Source organism: Acipenser ruthenus, chromosome 2 (genome assembly GCF_902713425.1).
Source record: "Acipenser ruthenus chromosome 2, fAciRut3.2 maternal haplotype, whole genome shotgun sequence".
Taxonomy (NCBI): Eukaryota; Metazoa; Chordata; class Actinopteri; order Acipenseriformes; family Acipenseridae; genus Acipenser; species Acipenser ruthenus.
Genome location: NC_081190.1, coordinates 99,296,010 through 99,316,007, shown reverse-complemented (window position 1 = coordinate 99,316,007; position 19,998 = coordinate 99,296,010). Strand labels below are relative to the sequence as shown.

The following is a 19,998-nucleotide window of genomic DNA, read 5'->3' as shown; positions in this document are numbered from 1 at the left end:
ATTGTCAGAACAGAAAACTGTTATGTCATCCATGTACAGGGTAACTTTAATATCCTGTTTCCCACTCCCAGGTGCAATTATTCCTGCAATACCACTGTCCTGCCTAATAGCACACGCCAAGGGCTCCATCCCCAACACAAAAAGTAATGGGGACAACGGACACCCCTGCCTTACCCCAGATAGTACCTTAAAAGGTTCAGACAAAACCCCATTTATTATTATCCTACTAAAACAATCCTTATACAACAAATGTATCCAGGAGCAGAAAGCAGGCCCAAAGTTCATTTTTACTAATATTGACATAATGAAGCTGTGGTTGAGACGATCAAAAGCCTTCTCCTGATCTAGACTTAAAAGACAAAGAGGCACATTCCTGTCCTTCGCATATTCTATTATATCTCTAACTAGAGCCAAATTATCAGCTAGTAACCGTCCTGGTATCCCGCAAGTTTGATCACTATTTACAACAGACGCAATTACAGATTGCAATCTTAAAAAAACTACCTTTGATAGGATCTTCAGGTCTACGCAAAGTAAAGTGACTGGCCTCCAATTCTTTATTTCTTTCTTGTCCCCTTTTTTATATAGTAAGGATATACAACCTTCTCTCATGGTTGATATCAATACACCTTTAGCCCAAGATTCATTATACACGTCCAAAAGATCCCCACCCACTAAATCCCCAAATAAGTCATAAAATTCGATTGGTAAACCATCTATCCCTGGTACCTTATTTTTTTTAAAGCTTTTTACAGCCCTCCCCAGTTCTTCTAAACTTATCTCTTTCTCTAACTTCTGTCTCTCAGTATCACTTAATTTTACATCAATTTTACTTAAATAAAATTCTAACCAGGAACCTTCTATTTCCTTCACATCATATAACTCTTCATAAAAGGACTTAGCACAACCCAGAACAGCCTCACTAGAGGATTGTTCTACCCCATTTATATCCAATAAACTATGAATGACTTTTTTCCCTGGATTCATTTTCTTAAAAAAGAAGCGAGTGCACTTTTCATTTTCCTCACAAAAACGGACCCTACTACGAAAAATAATACTCCTACTAAAAGACCTGTACAGTTTGGACATCTTCATTTTAGTTATAGTTATATCATTAGCCACATCAAAACCATCTCTTAACATAATGTAGAGCCTCTGCAATTTACCCTGCAATTTCCCTAACTTATACCTTTCCCCTTTTGCAATTTTCCTCCCCTCGTTAATAAAAAAAACTTTCACTCTCTTTTTAACATCCTCCCACCATTCTCCCACAGAATTATACAAACATTTTACGGTCTGCCAGTTCCTATACATTCCTCTAAATCTTTGCACAATCTTCTCCTCTTTTAACAAAAGTACATTTAATTTCCAAACACCCTTCCCAAACTTAGTTTTAGCTTGAATATCCAACTCTGTATATAGTAAAGAATGGTCTGAAAAAAAGACTGGATAAAGACTAAAATCCTCAACCTTAATGTCTTTGGAAATGAAAAAATAATCAATGCGAGATCTAACTGAAAAGTTACTGCTTGACCATGTAAAAAAATCCGAATCTGAAACTCTTACTCCAAATACATCTTTTAAATGAAAGTCCTCAATAATGGTCTGAAGTACTCTCGAGCTGCCATCTAGATAAAACTCAGTTTGGGATTTTCTATCTTTTTTCGAAAGTAAACAATTAAAGTCACCACCAATTATAATATTGAAATTGCAAACTAAAAGTGGTGATAGCCTACTCAACAAATCCAACCTCTCCGTCAAATCCACGGGACAATAAACATTAATTAAACGCACCTTTACCCCACACCAATCTATATCCACCACCAACAACCTCCCATCCACCACCCTTCTTATTGCCATTATGTCGAACCCCTTCCCTTTAAACAAGATTGCCACACCCGCTGCTCTGTTACTGTTGTCACCCGACCATACTGACAACCCCGAATCCCACATTTCTTCATATTTACAATAATTATCTTGATAAGGGATCCAACATTCCTGTAACAAAAAAATATCACCTTTCCTCTTTTTCAAAAAGTCCAAGACCGAAAGACGTTTAACAGGGTCCTTAATGCTTCTAACATTGACCGATACTAATGAAAGTACCATTGAAACAAGGAAAAGAAAGCAACCCCGGACAGATATCAAGTCTGTTTTCTCCCGCTTCTCCCTTTTTTCTTTTTCTTCCCTTTTGTACTCTCCATGCCTTCACTAGTCTCTATTTTCATGTGAGTAGCAGACGCAAAAGTACTTACATTATCAGAGTCTAAAAAAGATTGCCCTGAAACCGAAGCAGAGTCCGAACCTGCTTCTGACTCTGAATTGTCTGCCCCCTCTTTGTCCTTCATCTTTCTTTTCCTGCTCTCGGAGGCAGAGAAATCCATTTCTCCTTCCTCCTCATCACTCTGCTCAGAAAACCTCAGCCCCGGTAAATCTGATGTCCCCGGTAAAAAATCAGTTTCGCCCAAATCCTGTTCAGCCTCAACAGACCCAAGTGCTTCCACCAAAAGGTTTACTTCTTCTAACACCTTAAGTTCATTTGATTGTTGAGCAAACTGGACATTGATTTCTGTTGCAAAACTACAATCTTCAGTAGTCTCCGACACTGGTGCTGACTCTGGCTCAGGATCTAGCTTTGGCCCTGGCTCCGATTCTGGCTCCTGAAATAGATTCTCCAGACCCTCCACGGGCAGTTCCAACACTGAAGTTGGTTCTGGATCCACCTCAGCGGAGGATTCTGTTGGCTTCTCTGACAAATTAACAGCTCTCTGTTTCTTAACTCGATTAGCGTATGCAAAAGGACAGTCTCTGAAAACGTGATTTGACTCCCCACATAGGTTGCACTTCAAGGGGAGTTTACATTCATTGGGAAAATGGCCAAAAGCACCACAATTCCTGCAAAACTTCTGATCACAAGTGGCTGAAAAATGCCCAGTTTGTCCACAAGATCTGCATACTTTCGGCTGACCCATATAGAACACATATCCTCTACAAGAACCTATTTGAATAGTGTTAGGTAAGTGCTTGTAGTCTCCACTTACAATGTCTCTACGAAGTTTAACTTGAAACTTCCTTTCCCCGGTTTTCACGCCATCCTCGTCTTTTACCGTCGAGCCAACAATCACATCACAATATTGTGACAGCCAGGTTAAAATATCCTCATATTGTACCAGCTCCGAAAACATTACCACATGGATTACTTTTAACTCCCTTCTTGTCAATGGAACCATAGCAATATTCTTAAACTGGTCTCCAAATTTTTTAAACTTTTCTAAACAAACTTCAAACATGGCAAAAGTGGAAAAAATAACTTCAAAAGTTTTCTTACCAGGAAAGGCAAAGATGAAATCCAGATTTCTAGGGTGAAAACCCAGTCCTTTTTGCAACACATTCCTACTAAACTCCAATCGGTCCATAGCCAAGTCATTCAAAAGCTCAAAACGAATAGCATTCCGTCGCACTCCAAAAGCCGACATCTTCAAACGGCAGGTCCTCCAAAACAAAGGAACAAAAAAGGAATTCCTCAAAATCCATCCAACGAAATAGAATGAAAAATCCAACGTTCCTTCATGATCATGGTATCTCCCCTGCCAGGTAAGTATGAGTTGTACACATTGCGAGTCGTCACCCGTCCACAAGAGACATTTTTCAAAGAAACGGTGCCTACATCTGCAATTTAAAGAAACACTCTTTTCCTAATATAACATTTTCATTGTTATCATATCGCACTTTCCAGTCTGTTGGGTGTAATGGGTTCCTTCAGTTTTCAGTATAAGTATTTATAAATTGCATTCCCGTAATGCCTCTCGGTATATATTTGCATGCGCCTTTATCATTGGAGGACAAGATGCCAGGATTTACACAGGACGACGTCATTCGTGCAGCAGCATGTGAGATGTTCCGCAAAAGAAGCGACGGGTCTGTATACACGTCTGCGTAAACGAAATAAAAAAAAATGTAACAAATGTACGACTTTCAAAAAGAAAGCAAGCAAAACATTGGTCAAACATTTGTTAAGGTCACACATAATATAAATAAACTCGAACGAATGAACGGGTCACTAAATCCGTTCTTGGTTGATATGCTCGTTTTGTTCTCTTGTTTGGCACAATAATCTAAACACGCAGTTTGTGGCTTTAAAACATGTCTCGTTCTGTTACTATAATAAAAAGTACTTCATCAACTTTTATTTCTTTTTTTAATTAATTAAACTAACCATAACTAGCAAAACTCGTCAGTACTTTTGTCTTAACCCTGTTCACATTTGTTTGTATCGGACCGCTACTGGTAGTTTCGGCTTAGAATATAATACGATAACCCTTTCTGTCCTAACTCAGTTTTCAAAACCAGTAAAGGCTGATACAATACTTGTTCGTGTGTGGAATGGGACAATAAAAAAACAAAAAAAAGAAAACGATGTTTAGACTTACAGCTTCCAGGTTAGTAACATAAATAACAAGGGAAATAGCGCCCCCTGTCAAGCTGCAGAAAGAAAAGCTTACAGCACCTGGTATTCCCAGGCGGTCTCCCATCCAAGTACTAACCAGGCCCGACCTTGCTTAGCTTCCGAGATCAGACGAGATCGGGCGTTCTCAAGGTGGTATGGCCGTAAGCGAACGACAGTCTTGGTTTATCTCTTTCATAGTATTAAGTTAATATCATTCATGCAATGACAGGTTGGGGGAGGGATTTCCAGATCTCTAATTTGTCACAAACGTTAACATTTAAGCAGCTCTGGGCTCCACGTGTGCGGGCCCGTGTGTCCGTGTGTCTGTGTGTGTATATAGCAGCATTAAAAGTGCCATTAGATTCTTGCGAAATTGTATGTTCACAAAGTAGTAGCCACACGTTGGCATTGAAAGTGTTAAGTTCTCAAAGGCATCCATTTTGTATATTACCCTCTTTTAGTTTGAATCTGCAGCAGTGTTGTAATGGATCTCAGCTGTACTACTGAGCTGTGTTGCCGTTGGAGGACTGTATGCCCTGAAACCAATTTGATGTTTATTCTACAAAATAAATCCCCCTTTCAAACAACTCGTGTGGTTCTTTAGGCTGAGCAGTACGGCAAGGGTCCCTCTCCTCCAGTTAGAGACAGCATACATGTGGTTACATGATACATGGATGAAGGCTTATTGTGACCTGTTCGACTCCTCGAGACCATCACTTTCAATTCAAACACAAAATGTCTCGTTTTCAATCGCTCGACAACACCCACAGTACAGAAATGTGCATTAATGATCAACAAAATGAGAATACGTTAAAAAAAAAAAAAAAAAGATGTAAAGCTGGTAGATTCGTATCTCAGAGGAACGGGAAATTAAAACAAGGTAAAGGCAATCATCTAAATAAAGCTGAATCAATAACGGATAACGACATAGAACGTCTGTACAGAACTGAAACACTATGTTTTAAAAAAACAACTGTACCGCTGAACCTCGTCTTCTTTAATATTAGCAACTTTGTAACTTTGATACACGTGCCGCTGACTCGTTACTTTGTCTTCTCAAGATGAAACACTTCACAATACATGTACATAAAACACTTTGGTACTTTCTAGAACATTATACGCTCTGAAAGAAAAAACAAAATCTCATTCCCAGTCTGACAGAGCCACCTGCTGGAGATATATAGATAATCGCTAATTGCTTTCAATACCTGTGTTTTTAACTTTGACTATAACATCAGGGGAGAGCGCGAACGCGATTGCAGCCCTGCTTGTAAATCTGCTTGTATGTGGTTTTATGTTGTCTAATTAAAGTGTTTGTCTGCCAAGATATGATTTAAGGGGCTTAGTGGTCAGGTGGTTAAAGAAAAGCTCTTGTTACCGGGAGGTTCCTGGTTCAATCCCAGCTCAGCCACTGGCTCATTGTGTGTGACCCTGTCCCTGAGCAAGTCCCTTAACCTCCTTGTGCTCCTTCCTTCAAATGAGATGTAAAACCCAGGTCCTATTGTAAGTGACTCTGCAGCAGCAGCAGCAGCAGCAGCAGCAGTTGTGATGCACAGTTTATCTGTAAGTTGCTTTGAATAAAAAACATCAACTAAATAAATAAAACTGATAAGCTCGAAAATGATTTCCAATTATTTAAAATAAAAATAAAAACTTTGATACAGACACTGCTGAGTCTTTACTTTTAGTCTTGTCAATAAAAAATAACGAAACATGGAAATAGATGTGCAGGAACCACGTAGCTATTTATTTGACAGTCAGAAAGCTAAAAACATTGAGCTCCTTTTAAAGAAAACCTGACTCCCTGTGTGACGAAGCCGCCTGCCGGAGAGTTGTTGAACAACTAGTGAGGGAGTTCCTTCCTCCGACGGGTTCGTGTTTGTTTCTGTCTTTGACCATAGTTTCAGGGGAGAGCGCGAACGCAGTCCCCCACTACCAGAAATTATGCAGTCGAGATTCCCGCATTTGGGGAATTCGCAGGGGTCAGCACAGCCGGAGTGCAATGGCCGAGCCTCGCCCTGGGTGAACCACCTTCATGATCATGGTATCTCCCCTGCCAGGTAAGTATGAGTTGTACACATTGCGAGTCGTCACCCGTCCACAAGAGACATTTTTCAAAGAAACGGTGCCTACATCTGCAATTTAAAGAAACACTCTTTTCCTAATATAACATTTTCATTGTTATCATATCGCACTTTCCAGTCTGTTGGGTGTAATGGGTTCCTTCAGTTTTCAGTATAAGTATTTATAAATTGCATTCCCGTAATGCCTCTCGGTATATATTTGCATGCGCCTTTATCATTGGAGGACAAGATGCCAGGATTTACACAGGACGACGTCATTCGTGCAGCAGCATGTGAGATGTTCCGCAAAAGAAGCGACGGGTCTGTATACACGTCTGCGTAAACGAAATAAAAAAAAATGTAACAAATGTACGACTTTCAAAAAGAAAGCAAGCAAAACATTGGTCAAACATTTGTTAAGGTCACACATAATATAAATAAACTCGAACGAATGAACGGGTCACTAAATCCGTTCTTGGTTGATATGCTCGTTTTGTTCTCTTGTTTGGCACAATAATCTAAACACGCAGTTTGTGGCTTTAAAACATGTCTCGTTCTGTTACTATAATAAAAAGTACTTCATCAACTTTTATTTCTTTTTTTAATTAATTAAACTAACCATAACTAGCAAAACTCGTCAGTACTTTTGTCTTAACCCTGTTCACATTTGTTTGTATCGGACCGCTACTGGTAGTTTCGGCTTAGAATATAATACAATAACCCTTTCTGTCCTAACTCAGTTTTCAAAACCAGTAAAGGCTGATACAATACTTGTTCGTGTGTGGAATGGGACAATAAAAAAACAAAAAAAAGAAAACGATGTTTAGACTTACAGCTTCCAGGTTAGTAACATAAATAACAAGGGAAATAGCGCCCCTTGTGTCAAGCTGCAGAAAGAAAAGCTTACAGCACCTGGTATTCCCAGGCGGTCTCCCATCCAAGTACTAACCAGGCACGACCTTGCTTAGCTTCCGAGATCAGACGAGATCGGGCGTTCTCAAGGTGGTATGGCCGTAAGCGAATGACAGTCTTGGTTTATCTCTTTCATAGTATTAAGTTAATATCATTCATGCAATGACAGGTTGGGGGAGGGATTTCCAGATCTCTAATTTGTCACAAACGTTAACATTTAAGCAGCTCTGGGCTCCACGTGTGCGGGCCCGTGTGTCCGTGTGTCTGTGTGTGTATATAGCAGCATTAAAAGTGCCATTAGATTCTTGCGAAATTGTATGTTCACAAAGTAGTAGCCACACGTTGGCATTGAAAGTGTTAAGTTCTCAAAGGCATCCATTTTGTATATTACCCTCTTTTAGTTTGAATCTGCAGCAGTGTTGTAATGGATCTCAGCTGTACTACTGAGCTGTGTTGCCGTTGGAGGACTGTATGCCCTGAAACCAATTTGATGTTTATTCTACAAAATAAATCCCCCTTTCAAACAACTCGTGTGGTTCTTTAGGCTGAGCAGTACGGCAAGGGTCCCTCTCCTCCAGTTAGAGACAGCATACATGTGGTTACATGATACATGGATGAAGGCTTATTGTGACCTGTTCGACTCCTCGAGACCATCACTTTCAATTCAAACACAAAATGTCTCGTTTTCAATCGCTCGACAACACCCACAGTACAGAAATGTGCATTAATGATCAACAAAATGAGAATACGTTAAAAAAAAAAAAAAAAAGATGTAAAGCTGGTAGATTCGTATCTCAGAGGAACGGGAAATTAAAACAAGGTAAAGGCAATCATCTAAATAAAGCTGAATCAATAACGGATAACGACATAGAACGTCTGTACAGAACTGAAACACTATGTTTTAAAAAAACAACTGTACCGCTGAACCTCGTCTTCTTTAATATTAGCAACTTTGTAACTTTGATACACGTGCCGCTGACTCGTTACTTTGTCTTCTCAAGATGAAACACTTCACAATACATGTACATAAAACACTTTGGTACTTTCTAGAACATTATACGCTCCGAAAGAAAAAACAAAATCTCATTCCCAGTCTGACAGAGCCACCTGCTGGAGATATATAGATAATCGCTAATTGCTTTCAATACCTGTGTTTTTAACTTTGACTATAACATCAGGGGAGAGCGCGAACGCGATTGCAGCCCTGCTTGTAAATCTGCTTGTATGTGGTTTTATGTTGTCTAATTAAAGTGTTTGTCTGCCAAGATATGATTTAAGGGGCTTAGTGGTCAGGTGGTTAAAGAAAAGCTCTTGTTACCGGGAGGTTCCTGGTTCAATCCCAGCTCAGCCACTGGCTCATTGTGTGTGACCCTGTCCCTGAGCAAGTCCCTTAACCTCCTTGTGCTCCTTCCTTCAAATGAGATGTAAAACCCAGGTCCTATTGTAAGTGACTCTGCAGCAGCAGCAGCAGCAGCAGCAGCAGTTGTGATGCACAGTTTATCTGTAAGTTGCTTTGAATAAAAAACATCAACTAAATAAATAAAACTGATAAGCTCGAAAATGATTTCCAATTATTTAAAATAAAAATAAAAACTTTGATACAGACACTGCTGAGTCTTTACTTTTAGTCTTGTCAATAAAAAATAACGAAACATGGAAATAGATGTGCAGGAACCACGTAGCTATTTATTTGACAGTCAGAAAGCTAAAAACATTGAGCTCCTTTTAAAGAAAACCTGACTCCCTGTGTGACGAAGCCGCCTGCCGGAGAGTTGTTGAACAACTAGTGAGTGAGTTCCTTCCTCCGACGGGTTCGTGTTTGTTTCTGTCTTTGACCATAGTTTCAGGGGAGAGCGCGAACGCAGTCCCCCACTACCAGAAATTATGCAGTCGAGATTCCCGCATTTGGGGAATTCGCAGGGGTCAGCACAGCCGGAGTGCAATGGCCGAGCCTCGCCCTGGGTGAACCACCTTCATGATCATGGTATCTCCCCTGCCAGGTAAGTATGAGTTGTACACATTGCGAGTCGTCACCCGTCCACAAGAGACATTTTTCAAAGAAACGGTGCCTACATCTGCAATTTAAAGAAACACTCTTTTCCTAATATAACATTTTCATTGTTATCATATCGCACTTTCCAGTCTGTTGGGTGTAATGGGTTCCTTCAGTTTTCAGTATAAGTATTTATAAATTGCATTCCCGTAATGCCTCTCGGTATATATTTGCATGCGCCTTTATCATTGGAGGACAAGATGCCAGGATTTACACAGGACGACGTCATTCGTGCAGCAGCATGTGAGATGTTCCGCAAAAGAAGCGACGGGTCTGTATACACGTCTGCGTAAACGAAATAAAAAAAAATGTAACAAATGTACGACTTTCAAAAAGAAAGCAAGCAAAACATTGGTCAAACATTTGTTAAGGTCACACATAATATAAATAAACTCGAACGAATGAACGGGTCACTAAATCCGTTCTTGGTTGATATGCTCGTTTTGTTCTCTTGTTTGGCACAATAATCTAAACACGCAGTTTGTGGCTTTAAAACATGTCTCGTTCTGTTACTATAATAAAAAGTACTTCATCAACTTTTATTTCTTTTTTTAATTAATTAAACTAACCATAACTAGCAAAACTCGTCAGTACTTTTGTCTTAACCCTGTTCACATTTGTTTGTATCGGACCGCTACTGGTAGTTTCGGCTTAGAATATAATACAATAACCCTTTCTGTCCTAACTCAGTTTTCAAAACCAGTAAAGGCTGATACAATACTTGTTCGTGTGTGGAATGGGACAATAAAAAAACAAAAAAAAGAAAACGATGTTTAGACTTACAGCTTCCAGGTTAGTAACATAAATAACAAGGGAAATAGCGCCCCTTGTGTCAAGCTGCAGAAAGAAAAGCTTACAGCACCTGGTATTCCCAGGCGGTCTCCCATCCAAGTACTAACCAGGCCCGACCTTGCTTAGCTTCCAAGATCAGACGAGATCGGGCGTTCTCAAGGTGGTATGGCCGTAAGCGAACGACAGTCTTGGTTTATCTCTTTCATAGTATTAAGTTAATATCATTCATGCAATGACAGGTTGGGGGAGGGATTTCCAGATCTCTAATTTGTCACAAACGTTAACATTTAAGCAGCTCTGGGCTCCACGTGTGCGGGCCCGTGTGTCCGTGTGTCTGTGTGTGTATATAGCAGCATTAAAAGTGCCATTAGATTCTTGCGAAATTGTATGTTCACAAAGTAGTAGCCACACGTTGGCATTGAAAGTGTTAAGTTCTCAAAGGCATCCATTTTGTATATTACCCTCTTTTAGTTTGAATCTGCAGCAGTGTTGTAATGGATCTCAGCTGTACTACTGAGCTGTGTTGCCGTTGGAGGACTGTATGCCCTGAAACCAATTTGATGTTTATTCTACAAAATAAATCCCCCTTTCAAACAACTCGTGTGGTTCTTTAGGCTGAGCAGTACGGCAAGGGTCCCTCTCCTCCAGTTAGAGACAGCATACATGTGGTTACATGATACATGGATGAAGGCTTATTGTGACCTGTTCGACTCCTCGAGACCATCACTTTCAATTCAAACACAAAATGTCTCGTTTTCAATCGCTCGACAACACCCACAGTACAGAAATGTGCATTAATGATCAACAAAATGAGAATACGTTAAAAAAAAAAAAAAAAAGATGTAAAGCTGGTAGATTCGTATCTCAGAGGAACGGGAAATTAAAACAAGGTAAAGGCAATCATCTAAATAAAGCTGAATCAATAACGGATAACGACATAGAACGTCTGTACAGAACTGAAACACTATGTTTTAAAAAAACAACTGTACCGCTGAACCTCGTCTTCTTTAATATTAGCAACTTTGTAACTTTGATACACGTGCCGCTGACTCGTTACTTTGTCTTCTCAAGATGAAACACTTCACAATACATGTACATAAAACACTTTGGTACTTTCTAGAACATTATACGCTCCGAAAGAAAAAACAAAATCTCATTCCCAGTCTGACAGAGCCACCTGCTGGAGATATATAGATAATCGCTAATTGCTTTCAATACCTGTGTTTTTAACTTTGACTATAACATCAGGGGAGAGCGCGAACGCGATTGCAGCCCTGCTTGTAAATCTGCTTGTATGTGGTTTTATGTTGTCTAATTAAAGTGTTTGTCTGCCAAGATATGATTTAAGGGGCTTAGTGGTCAGGTGGTTAAAGAAAAGCTCTTGTTACCGGGAGGTTCCTGGTTCAATCCCAGCTCAGCCACTGGCTCATTGTGTGTGACCCTGTCCCTGAGCAAGTCCCTTAACCTCCTTGTGCTCCTTCCTTCAAATGAGATGTAAAACCCAGGTCCTATTGTAAGTGACTCTGCAGCAGCAGCAGCAGCAGCAGCAGCAGCAGCAGTTGTGATGCACAGTTTATCTGAATAAAAAACATCAACTAAATAAATAAAACTGATAAGCTCGAAAATGATTTCCAATTATTTAAAATAAAAATAAAAACTTTGATACAGACACTGCTGAGTCTTTACTTTTAGTCTTGTCAATAAAAAATAACGAAACATGGAAATAGATGTGCAGGAACCACGTAGCTATTTATTTGACAGTCAGAAAGCTAAAAACATTGAGCTCCTTTTAAAGAAAACCTGACTCCCTGTGTGACGAAGCCGCCTGCCGGAGAGTTGTTGAACAACTAGTGAGTGAGTGAGTTCCTTCCTCCGACGGGTTCGTGTTTGTTTCTGTCTTTGACCATAGTTTCAGGGGAGAGCGCGAACGCAGTCCCCCACTACCAGAAATTATGCAGTCGAGATTCCCGCATTTGGGGAATTCGCAGGGGTCAGCACAGCCGGAGTGCAATGGCCGAGCCTCGCCCTGGGTGAACCACCTTCATGATCATGGTATCTCCCCTGCCAGGTAAGTATGAGTTGTACACATTGCGAGTCGTCACCCGTCCACAAGAGACATTTTTCAAAGAAACGGTGCCTACATCTGCAATTTAAAGAAACACTCTTTTCCTAATATAACATTTTCATTGTTATCATATCGCACTTTCCAGTCTGTTGGGTGTAATGGGTTCCTTCAGTTTTCAGTATAAGTATTTATAAATTGCATTCCCGTAATGCCTCTCGGTATATATTTGCATGCGCCTTTATCATTGGAGGACAAGATGCCAGGATTTACACAGGACGACGTCGTTCGTGCAGCAGCATGTGAGATGTTCCGCAAAAGAAGCGACGGGTCTGTATACACGTCTGCGTAAACGAAATAAAAAAAAATGTAACAAATGTACGACTTTCAAAAAGAAAGCAAGCAAAACATTGGTCAAACATTTGTTAAGGTCACACATAATATAAATAAACTCGAACGAATGAACGGGTCACTAAATCCGTTCTTGGTTGATATGCTCGTTTTGTTCTCTTGTTTGGCACAATAATCTAAACACGCAGTTTGTGGCTTTAAAACATGTCTCGTTCTGTTACTATAATAAAAAGTACTTCATCAACTTTTATTTCTTTTTTTACTTAATTAAACTAACCATAACTAGCAAAACTCGTCAGTACTTTTGTCTTAACCCTGTTCACATTTGTTTGTATCGGACCGCTACTGGTAGTTTCGGCTTAGAATATAATACGATAACCCTTTCTGTCCTAACTCAGTTTTCAAAACCAGTAAAGGCTGATACAATACTTGTTCGTGTGTGGAATGGGACAATAAAAAAACAAAAAAAAGAAAACGATGTTTAGACTTACAGCTTCCAGGTTAGTAACATAAATAACAAGGGAAATAGCGCCCCCTGTCAAGCTGCAGAAAGAAAAGCTTACAGCACCTGGTATTCCCAGGCGGTCTCCCATCCAAGTACTAACCAGGCCCGACCTTGCTTAGCTTCCGAGATCAGACGAGATCGGGCATTCTCAAGGTGGTATGGCCGTAAGCGAACGACAGTCTTGGTTTATCTCTTTCATAGTATTAAGTTAATATCATTCATGCAATGACAGGTTGGGGGAGGGATTTCCAGATCTCTAATTTGTCACAAACGTTAACATTTAAGCAGCTCTGGGCTCCACGTGTGCGGGCCCGTGTGTCCGTGTGTCTGTGTGTGTATATAGCAGCATTAAAAGTGCCATTAGATTCTTGCGAAATTGTATGTTCACAAAGTAGTAGCCACACGTTGGCATTGAAAGTGTTAAGTTCTCAAAGGCATCCATTTTGTATATTACCCTCTTTTAGTTTGAATCTGCAGCAGTGTTGTAATGGATCTCAGCTGTACTACTGAGCTGTGTTGCCGTTGGAGGACTGTATGCCCTGAAACCAATTTGATGTTTATTCTACAAAATAAATCCCCCTTTCAAACAACTCGTGTGGTTCTTTAGGCTGAGCAGTACGGCAAGGGTCCCTCTCCTCCAGTTAGAGACAGCATACATGTGGTTACATGATACATGGATGAAGGCTTATTGTGACCTGTTCGACTCCTCGAGACCATCACTTTCAATTCAAACACAAAATGTCTCGTTTTCAATCGCTCGACAACACCCACAGTACAGAAATGTGCATTAATGATCAACAAAATGAGAATACGTTAAAAAAAAAAAAAAAAAGATGTAAAGCTGGTAGATTCGTATCTCAGAGGAACGGGAAATTAAAACAAGGTAAAGGCAATCATCTAAATAAAGCTGAATCAATAACGGATAACGACATAGAACGTCTGTACAGAACTGAAACACTATGTTTTAAAAAAACAACTGTACCGCTGAACCTCGTCTTCTTTAATATTAGCAACTTTGTAACTTTGATACACGTGCCGCTGACTCGTTACTTTGTCTTCTCAAGATGAAACACTTCACAATACATGTACATAAAACACTTTGGTACTTTCTAGAACATTATACGCTCCGAAAGAAAAAACAAAATCTCATTCCCAGTCTGACAGAGCCACCTGCTGGAGATATATAGATAATCGCTAATTGCTTTCAATACCTGTGTTTTTAACTTTGACTATAACATCAGGGGAGAGCGCGAACGCGATTGCAGCCCTGCTTGTAAATCTGCTTGTATGTGGTTTTATGTTGTCTAATTAAAGTGTTTGTCTGCCAAGATATGATTTAAGGGGCTTAGTGGTCAGGTGGTTAAAGAAAAGCTCTTGTTACCGGGAGGTTCCTGGTTCAATCCCAGCTCAGCCACTGGCTCATTGTGTGTGACCCTGTCCCTGAGCAAGTCCCTTAACCTCCTTGTGCTCCTTCCTTCAAATGAGATGTAAAACCCAGGTCCTATTGTAAGTGACTCTGCAGCAGCAGCAGCAGCAGCAGCAGCAGCAGCAGTTGTGATGCACAGTTTATCTGAATAAAAAACATCAACTAAATAAATAAAACTGATAAGCTCGAAAATGATTTCCAATTATTTAAAATAAAAATAAAAACTTTGATACAGACACTGCTGAGTCTTTACTTTTAGTCTTGTCAATAAAAAATAACGAAACATGGAAATAGATGTGCAGGAACCACGTAGCTATTTATTTGACAGTCAGAAAGCTAAAAACATTGAGCTCCTTTTAAAGAAAACCTGACTCCCTGTGTGACGAAGCCGCCTGCCGGAGAGTTGTTGAACAACTAGTGAGTGAGTTCCTTCCTCCGACGGGTTCGTGTTTGTTTCTGTCTTTGACCATAGTTTCAGGGGAGAGCGCGAACGCAGTCCCCCACTACCAGAAATTATGCAGTCGAGATTCCCGCATTTGGGGAATTCGCAGGGGTCAGCACAGCCGGAGTGCAATGGCCGAGCCTCGCCCTGGGTGAACCACCTTCATGATCATGGTATCTCCCCTGCCAGGTAAGTATGAGTTGTACACATTGCGAGTCGTCACCCGTCCACAAGAGACATTTTTCAAAGAAACGGTGCCTACATCTGCAATTTAAAGAAACACTCTTTTCCTAATATAACATTTTCATTGTTATCATATCGCACTTTCCAGTCTGTTGGGTGTAATGGGTTCCTTCAGTTTTCAGTATAAGTATTTATAAATTGCATTCCCGTAATGCCTCTCGGTATATATTTGCATGCGCCTTTATCATTGGAGGACAAGATGCCAGGATTTACACAGGACGACGTCATTCGTGCAGCAGCATGTGAGATGTTCCGCAAAAGAAGCGACGGGTCTGTATACACGTCTGCGTAAACGAAATAAAAAAAAATGTAACAAATGTACGACTTTCAAAAAGAAAGCAAGCAAAACATTGGTCAAACATTTGTTAAGGTCACACATAATATAAATAAACTCGAACGAATGAACGGGTCACTAAATCCGTTCTTGGTTGATATGCTCGTTTTGTTCTCTTGTTTGGCACAATAATCTAAACACGCAGTTTGTGGCTTTAAAACATGTCTCGTTCTGTTACTATAATAAAAAGTACTTCATCAACTTTTATTTCTTTTTTTAATTAATTAAACTAACCATAACTAGCAAAACTCGTCAGTACTTTTGTCTTAACCCTGTTCACATTTGTTTGTATCGGACCGCTACTGGTAGTTTCGGCTTAGAATATAATACGATAACCCTTTCTGTCCTAACTCAGTTTTCAAAACCAGTAAAGGCTGATACAATACTTGTTCGTGTGTGGAATGGGACAATAAAAAAACAAAAAAAAGAAAACGATGTTTAGACTTACAGCTTCCAGGTTAGTAACATAAATAACAAGGGAAATAGCGCCCCCTGTCAAGCTGCAGAAAGAAAAGCTTACAGCACCTGGTATTCCCAGGCGGTCTCCCATCCAAGTACTAACCAGGCCCGACCTTGCTTAGCTTCCGAGATCAGACGAGATCGGGCGTTCTCAAGGTGGTATGGCCGTAAGCGAATGACAGTCTTGGTTTATCTCTTTCATAGTATTAAGTTAATATCATTCATGCAATGACAGGTTGGGGGAGGGATTTCCAGATCTCTAATTTGTCACAAACGTTAACATTTAAGCAGCTCTGGGCTCCACGTGTGCGGGCCCGTGTGTCCGTGTGTCTGTGTGTGTATATAGCAGCATTAAAAGTGCCATTAGATTCTTGCGAAATTGTATGTTCACAAAGTAGTAGCCACACGTTGGCATTGAAAGTGTTAAGTTCTCAAAGGCATCCATTTTGTATATTACCCTCTTTTAGTTTGAATCTGCAGCAGTGTTGTAATGGATCTCAGCTGTACTACTGAGCTGTGTTGCCGTTGGAGGACTGTATGCCCTGAAACCAATTTGATGTTTATTCTACAAAATAAATCCCCCTTTCAAACAACTCGTGTGGTTCTTTAGGCTGAGCAGTACGGCAAGGGTCCCTCTCCTCCAGTTAGAGACAGCATACATGTGGTTACATGATACATGGATGAAGGCTTATTGTGACCTGTTCGACTCCTCGAGACCATCACTTTCAATTCAAACACAAAATGTCTCGTTTTCAATCGCTCGACAACACCCACAGTACAGAAATGTGCATTAATGATCAACAAAATGAGAATACGTTAAAAAAAAAAAAAAAAAGATGTAAAGCTGGTAGATTCGTATCTCAGAGGAACGGGAAATTAAAACAAGGTAAAGGCAATCATCTAAATAAAGCTGAATCAATAACGGATAACGACATAGAACGTCTGTACAGAACTGAAACACTATGTTTTAAAAAAACAACTGTACCGCTGAACCTCGTCTTCTTTAATATTAGCAACTTTGTAACTTTGATACACGTGCCGCTGACTCGTTACTTTGTCTTCTCAAGATGAAACACTTCACAATACATGTACATAAAACACTTTGGTACTTTCTAGAACATTATACGCTCCGAAAGAAAAAACAAAATCTCATTCCCAGTCTGACAGAGCCACCTGCTGGAGATATATAGATAATCGCTAATTGCTTTCAATACCTGTGTTTTTAACTTTGACTATAACATCAGGGGAGAGCGCGAACGCGATTGCAGCCCTGCTTGTAAATCTGCTTGTATGTGGTTTTATGTTGTCTAATTAAAGTGTTTGTCTGCCAAGATATGATTTAAGGGGCTTAGTGGTCAGGTGGTTAAAGAAAAGCTCTTGTTACCGGGAGGTTCCTGGTTCAATCCCAGCTCAGCCACTGGCTCATTGTGTGTGACCCTGTCCCTGAGCAAGTCCCTTAACCTCCTTGTGCTCCTTCCTTCAAATGAGATGTAAAACCCAGGTCCTATTGTAAGTGACTCTGCAGCAGCAGCAGCAGCAGTTGTGATGCACAGTTTATCTGTAAGTTGCTTTGAATAAAAAACATCAACTAAATAAATAAAACTGATAAGCTCGAAAATGATTTCCAATTATTTAAAATAAAAATAAAAACTTTGATACAGACACTGCTGAGTCTTTACTTTTAGTCTTGTCAATAAAAAATAACGAAACATGGAAATAGATGTGCAGGAACCACGTAGCTATTTATTTGACAGTCAGAAAGCTAAAAACATTGAGCTCCTTTTAAAGAAAACCTGACTCCCTGTGTGACGAAGCCGCCTGCCGGAGAGTTGTTGAACAACTAGTGAGTGAGTTCCTTCCTCCGACGGGTTCGTGTTTGTTTCTGTCTTTGACCATAGTTTCAGGGGAGAGCGCGAACGCAGTCCCCCACTACCAGAAATTATGCAGTCGAGATTCCCGCATTTGGGGAATTCGCAGGGGTCAGCACAGCCGGAGTGCAATGGCCGAGCCTCGCCCTGGGTGAACCACCTTCATGATCATGGTATCTCCCCTGCCAGGTAAGTATGAGTTGTACACATTGCGAGTCGTCACCCGTCCACAAGAGACATTTTTCAAAGAAACGGTGCCTACATCTGCAATTTAAAGAAACACTCTTTTCCTAATATAACATTTTCATTGTTATCATATCGCACTTTCCAGTCTGTTGGGTGTAATGGGTTCCTTCAGTTTTCAGTATAAGTATTTATAAATTGCATTCCCGTAATGCCTCTCGGTATATATTTGCATGCGCCTTTATCATTGGAGGACAAGATGCCAGGATTTACACAGGACGACGTCATTCGTGCAGCAGCATGTGAGATGTTCCGCAAAAGAAGCGACGGGTCTGTATACACGTCTGCGTAAACGAAATAAAAAAAAATGTAACAAATGTACGACTTTCAAAAAGAAAGCAAGCAAAACATTGGTCAAACATTTGTTAAGGTCACACATAATATAAATAAACTCGAACGAATGAACGGGTCACTAAATCCGTTCTTGGTTGATATGCTCGTTTTGTTCTCTTGTTTGGCACAATAATCTAAACACGCAGTTTGTGGCTTTAAAACATGTCTCGTTCTGTTACTATAATAAAAAGTACTTCATCAACTTTTATTTCTTTTTTTAATTAATTAAACTAACCATAACTAGCAAAACTCGTCAGTACTTTTGTCTTAACCCTGTTCACATTTGTTTGTATCGGACCGCTACTGGTAGTTTCGGCTTAGAATATAATACGATAACCCTTTCTGTCCTAACTCAGTTTTCAAAACCAGTAAAGGCTGATACAATACTTGTTCGTGTGTGGAATGGGACAATAAAAAAACAAAAAAAAGAAAACGATGTTTAGACTTACAGCTTCCAGGTTAGTAACATAAATAACAAGGGAAATAGCGCCCCTTGTGTCAAGCTGCAGAAAGAAAAGCTTACAGCACCTGGTATTCCCAGGCGGTCTCCCATCCAAGTACTAACCAGGCCCGACCTTGCTTAGCTTCCGAGATCAGACGAGATCGGGCGTTCTCAAGGTGGTATGGCCGTAAGCGAACGACAGTCTTGGTTTATCTCTTTCATAGTATTAAGTTAATATCATTCATGCAATGACAGGTTGGGGGAGGGATTTCCAGATCTCTAATTTGTCACAAACGTTAACATTTAAGCAGCTCTGGGCTCCACGTGTGCGGGCCCGTGTGTCCGTGTGTCTGTGTGTGTATATAGCAGCATTAAAAGTGCCATTAGATTCTTGCGAAATTGTATGTTCACAAAGTAGTAGCCACACGTTGGCATTGAAAGTGTTAAGTTCTCAAAGGCATCCATTTTGTATATTACCCTCTTTTAGTTTGAATCTGCAGCAGTGTTGTAATGGATCTCAGCTGTACTACTGAGCTGTGTTGCCGTTGGAGGACTGTATGCCCTGAAACCAATTTGATGTTTATTCTACAAAATAAATCCCCCTTTCAAACAACTCGTGTGGTTCTTTAGGCTGAGCAGTACGGCAAGGGTCCCTCTCCTCCAGTTAGAGACAGCATACATGTGGTTACATGATACATGGATGAAGGCTTATTGTGACCTGTTCGACTCCTCGAGACCATCACTTTCAATTCAAACACAAAATGTCTCGTTTTCAATCGCTCGACAACACCCACAGTACAGAAATGTGCATTAATGATCAACAAAATGAGAATACGTTAAAAAAAAAAAAAAAAGATGTAAAGCTGGTAGATTCGTATCTCAGAGGAACGGGAAATTAAAACAAGGTAAAGGCAATCATCTAAATAAAGCTGAATCAATAACGGATAACGACATAGAACGTCTGTACAGAACTGAAACACTATGTTTTAAAAAAACAACTGTACCGCTGAACCTCGTCTTCTT

At 40.2% G+C, this 19,998-nt stretch overlaps 11 non-coding genes across 11 annotated transcripts; all 11 read right to left on the bottom strand.

Moving 5' to 3' along the window:
• Positions 1-4,495: 4,495 nt before the first annotated feature.
• On the bottom strand, positions 4,496-4,614 carry LOC131706586 (5S ribosomal RNA). The gene has a single exon (XR_009310658.1). It is a non-coding gene; the product is annotated as a 5S ribosomal RNA (ribosomal RNA).
• Positions 4,615-6,351: 1,737 nt separating this feature from the next.
• Positions 6,352-6,515, bottom strand: LOC131707261 (U1 spliceosomal RNA). The gene has a single exon (XR_009311061.1). It is a non-coding gene; the product is annotated as a U1 spliceosomal RNA (small nuclear RNA).
• An 895-nt stretch (positions 6,516-7,410) lies between these two features.
• Positions 7,411-7,529, bottom strand: LOC131706811 (5S ribosomal RNA). The gene has a single exon (XR_009310820.1). It is a non-coding gene; the product is annotated as a 5S ribosomal RNA (ribosomal RNA).
• A 1,737-nt stretch (positions 7,530-9,266) lies between these two features.
• Positions 9,267-9,430, bottom strand: LOC131707257 (U1 spliceosomal RNA). The gene has a single exon (XR_009311058.1). It is a non-coding gene; the product is annotated as a U1 spliceosomal RNA (small nuclear RNA).
• Positions 9,431-10,325: 895 nt separating this feature from the next.
• On the bottom strand, positions 10,326-10,444 carry LOC131706786 (5S ribosomal RNA). Its single transcript, XR_009310791.1, has one exon. It is a non-coding gene; the product is annotated as a 5S ribosomal RNA (ribosomal RNA).
• Positions 10,445-12,179: 1,735 nt separating this feature from the next.
• Positions 12,180-12,343, bottom strand: LOC131707256 (U1 spliceosomal RNA). Its single transcript, XR_009311057.1, has one exon. It is a non-coding gene; the product is annotated as a U1 spliceosomal RNA (small nuclear RNA).
• An 893-nt stretch (positions 12,344-13,236) lies between these two features.
• LOC131706763 (5S ribosomal RNA) lies at positions 13,237-13,355 on the bottom strand. Its single transcript, XR_009310781.1, has one exon. It is a non-coding gene; the product is annotated as a 5S ribosomal RNA (ribosomal RNA).
• A 1,731-nt stretch (positions 13,356-15,086) lies between these two features.
• Positions 15,087-15,250, bottom strand: LOC131707253 (U1 spliceosomal RNA). Its single transcript, XR_009311055.1, has one exon. It is a non-coding gene; the product is annotated as a U1 spliceosomal RNA (small nuclear RNA).
• Positions 15,251-16,143: 893 nt separating this feature from the next.
• LOC131706583 (5S ribosomal RNA) lies at positions 16,144-16,262 on the bottom strand. The gene has a single exon (XR_009310656.1). It is a non-coding gene; the product is annotated as a 5S ribosomal RNA (ribosomal RNA).
• Positions 16,263-17,990: 1,728 nt separating this feature from the next.
• LOC131707252 (U1 spliceosomal RNA) lies at positions 17,991-18,154 on the bottom strand. The gene has a single exon (XR_009311054.1). It is a non-coding gene; the product is annotated as a U1 spliceosomal RNA (small nuclear RNA).
• Positions 18,155-19,049: 895 nt separating this feature from the next.
• Positions 19,050-19,168, bottom strand: LOC131706581 (5S ribosomal RNA). Its single transcript, XR_009310654.1, has one exon. It is a non-coding gene; the product is annotated as a 5S ribosomal RNA (ribosomal RNA).
• Between the last annotated feature and the right edge of the window lie 830 nt (positions 19,169-19,998).